At 43.4% G+C, this 4161-nt stretch overlaps 1 pseudogene; it reads left to right on the forward strand.

Annotated features, from left to right (window-relative positions):
- LOC102424699 overlaps window positions 1-1114 on the forward strand; it is a 7576-nt pseudogene extending 6462 nt beyond the window's left edge.
- The last annotated feature ends 3047 nt before the right edge of the window (window positions 1115-4161 follow it).

Genomic DNA, 4161 nt, shown 5'->3' on the forward strand with positions numbered 1-4161 from the left:
TGTACTAAAACCTACTCTCTATTCTTTTGATACCAGTTCTCAAAAATTCTTCTTGAATGCCACTCTTTCCCCATAATTAAACATTTCTTTTGATGAAACTGGCTCTAGTTATTAGGCCAGGTATGGGCACATTACTTATCCTTGGGCAACTAAATGTATGCTATGTCCTCACCCGTAGTGAGCGCTTCAGAAGCAGGCTTATGGCAGAACACAAGACAATTATAGCAAGGATAAGGATTTTTGTTTCAACTTTGGGAAGAGCAAACATCTCTTCTCTGCTGATCTTAAATTAAGGAAAAATGAGTCCAGCAGTTAAGGGCATTCATTTTGCCTCTATGCGACGCCTAAAATTAAGTTGACATGGAGGAAAGCAGAACCACGATAACCCCATTTGCAGAAAGATGGACAGATAACCCCATTTGAGCTATGGTACCGTGCAGTGCCTAAAGCTGGATATCCCTGGGCTTTCCATAGAAACGAGCCAATAAAGTCTCCCTGGAGGTGGAGGAGGTGGAGGTGGAGGAGGAAGAAGAGGAGGAGGAGAAAGAAAAGAAGCTGGACCTGATCCCTACCCTCTCAGGTGGTGCAAATGAATGAGAATAGCAGGTGCAAGCCTGAGAAAGCCATGGAGGACTTATTTGAGGAGGACAAAGCTTGTGAAAGAAATTATGCAGAGGAGAAGCAGTGGGACAAGGCATCTTCCAAAAATTCACTTAAATTTTTTGCAATCAACATAAAAGCAACTGCTGAAGATAAGAAACTTCAAGTTCAGCTCAATGATGAGGATAAACAGATGATTCTTAACAAATGTAATGAAATCATCAACTGGTTTCATAAGAATCAGACTGCAGAGAAGGAAGAATTTGATCATCAGCAGAAAGAGCTGGAGAAAGTCTGCAGCCCTATGATCCCCAAGCTGTCCCAGAGAGCAGGAGGTAAGCCAGCAGGAATGCCTGGGGCTTCCCCAGTGATGGAGCTCCTCCATCTGGTGGTTCCTTCTCCTGGACCCACCAATGAAGAAGTGGATCACGGCAAACTGATCCACATCTTAGTTTTTGTTCCATACAAAACACTGAAAGACCTAAATTTGCACCAAATTCCATGGCCATTATAAGGATGAGCTGCTATAGTAAGTAACTGGCAATCTCTATACTTGCATATAGAACATGTGCACAGGGACAGGAAATAACCTTGCACTTTCTAGGCACTGCAGTGTAAGGGCAAAACACAATGTATTAAATCAAACTGTATTTGAAATTGCCACAAAAACACACACACAATAAAACTCCACCTCATTATAAACCACAAACTTTTGCTGCATTCAGATATAGGTTAGTTCTAAGGATATAGGACAAAACTATTGAGGTATGTTTCCCTGAGCCGGAATAGTGTTAATTATGAGAGTGGATACATGGGGGGACACTTTGTGCTGAGAACAGATTACCAAGTGACAGTGCTGTCTTCATTTTCCCTAATAAATGCACTTTGTAAATAGTTATGATATGTTAGGCCTCCAAAATGTGGGACCCAAGCAAGAACCCATCTTTCCCAGATGTTCTAGGTATTATTATTAAACCCATTCATCAGATGAGAAAACTGGGGCTTTAGTGTATCAGTCAGCATAAAATATAGGAAATAGAGACATCTCTGGAGAGCTCAAGCAGAACAGGATTTAATACACAATTTATTTGTTCACAAATTGATTGGGAGGCCTAGAACATTGAGATAAAAACCTATTTTCTCCATTAACACAGAAAAGGAGAAATTTTACACAGATTAAATTGGGCTTTGTTTGCAGTGAGTAAGTATAGATACAAAGATTTGATTGCTTCTTTGGCTCAATGAAAAGGAGGCAGCTGAGAAGACTAACAGTGAGGTATGGGGTTTGAGAAGAAAGAAAACATATGAAAGTAGATGTGGAACACATTCAAGGAAACTGGTGTGAGTGCCAGTGTTTCAAATTTAGTTGCTGATGTTAGTCATTAATTTACAGGTAATCAATCTTCCTAGTTATATGCTCTTTGTTTAAACTTGATAATGTTAACCATTAATTTATAAGCCAAAAATCTTCTTAGTTCTATGCTCTTTATGTTCATGAAATTTACCAAGATACACAACTGGTGATCAGTTTTGTACTCTAAAGAAGAGATATAGAAAGCCCTCATAACATTGGTTTGTGAAATGTAGTGCTTTATTCCCCTCTATGCCAAACACACAGTCCCACTCCAAGTCCAAAGGCCATCAAAGAATGTACCTCATTTTCATGAAGTTCCTCCCCTTTCAATACCTCTGGTCCTCCTTCCTCTAACCCAGACCACCTCCAGCTCCCAGCCCTGAGCTCCTGAGAGAAACGTCTCTAACCAGAGCTACCTCAGATCAGGAGAGACCCAGCCCACAGCAGAGGCAGAGGTAAGTCTGGAGCCCCTGCCTATGGAGGGGGTCAGTCTCAAAGTTGGAGGAGGGGCAGTTTGAAGAAAGGACCAAGTTAGTGTTCTGTGAAAGGTTCTCCTGCACAGAAGAGGTGTGGATGGAGAGAGCTGTGCTTCTTGACAAGATAGTGGGATAAAAGAAGTCATGAGGGAGGAGAAACCAAGATGGCGGCATAGGTAAACACCAGAAATTGCTGCCTCGCACAACCACTTCAAAAGTACAACTAAAAGACAAAACGGACATCATCCAGAACCACAGGAAGGCTGCCTGAGTGGAAATTCTACAACTAGAAGGAAAGAGAAAAGCACTGACACTCAGAGGAGGTGTGGAAGTAAAGAACAGAGGTACGGAGGCGCATGTGAAAAGGGCTGGCAACTGAGGATGCAGTTGTCTTTTTTAATCGGGAGGGAGTCTCAAACTCCCGACTGACCTGAACTCCAATTCTGAATGAGTCTCTGGGGACCCAGACTCATACAGGAAGAAACTGGACTGTCTGGCATCAGGCAGAACTCAAGGGCGGCTTTCCCTCAGAGGTGCTTGCAGCAATTACCGGGACACTGAGACACGGGGCCCCTTAAGGTAGGACTGGGGAGCAGCCATAGCTGCTTGCTCTGCCCTGTTGATCCCCTGAGACCCCGCCCCACCCAAGCTGTGCGCAGAGGCTTTTGCATATGAAAGGCCTGGCCCTTTGCAACCTGAAAATTACCTAACAAACTGAAGCTGGGCCAGACAGACCCAGAACTTCCAAGAGAAGGCCCAAGGTCCCACAGCAGCTTGAATTGCTTCACAGCTGGGCCTCATCTGGGCACCTCCAAACCCCAAACAAAGAAAAGGAATCTCTCCATAGCCCCTGCTGGGTAGCCTCAGGCAGAGGCTAAATTAGCACATCCTTAAAAATCCAAGAGCCAGTGTACCCAGTGGTCAGAGTCGGACCATCCAGTTTACAACTCCTCAGATCCATAAGGGACACACTCAGGGGGCAGATACAATGAGCACAGAAGCCCCAATGAAGCAGGTCTTGCCCCAGAAGAGTGTCTCCAGCTCAGAAGTTCACCCACTGCAGACACAGCTGATTCTCACAGCCTATTGGCCTGGAGGTCAATTCCTCCCAGTGATACCTACAACAATCAAGACTTAACTACAACAAGACTGTACACAAAGCCCACAAAGGGGTGCACCAAGAGTATCCACCTCAGGTAATTGGGGAGGCTGAGCCACTGGGCCCTAAAGAACACCTAACACAGAAAGCCACTCTATCAACACAGGGAAGCATAAAAAATGCAGAGACAAAGAAACAAGTCACAAATGACAGAAATGGAGGAAAGCAAACTACTGGATATAGAGTTCAAAACCACACTTTTAAGATTTTTCAAGAATTTTCTAGAAACCGCCGATAAATTTAGTGAGACCCTCAAGAAATCTAGTGAGACCCTCGAGGTCAGGATAAAGGACCAACTATCAATTAATCATACACTGACTGAAATGAAGGATATTATGCAGAGTTCCAACAGCAGATTAGAGGATCGCAAGAATCAAGTCAAAGATTTGAAATACCAAGAAGCAAAAGGCACCCAACTGGAAAAACAAAAAGAAAAAAGAATCCAAAAATATGAAGATAGTATCAGGAGCCTCTGGGACAACTTCAAGCATACCAACATCCTAATTATGGGGGTGCCAGAAGAAGAGAGAGAGCAAGATATTGAAAACCTATTTGAAGAAATAATGACAGAA

The sequence above is a fragment of the Myotis lucifugus genome, unplaced genomic scaffold (assembly GCF_000147115.1).
Source record: "Myotis lucifugus unplaced genomic scaffold, Myoluc2.0 scaffold_1266, whole genome shotgun sequence".
Classification (NCBI taxonomy): Eukaryota; Metazoa; Chordata; class Mammalia; order Chiroptera; family Vespertilionidae; genus Myotis; species Myotis lucifugus.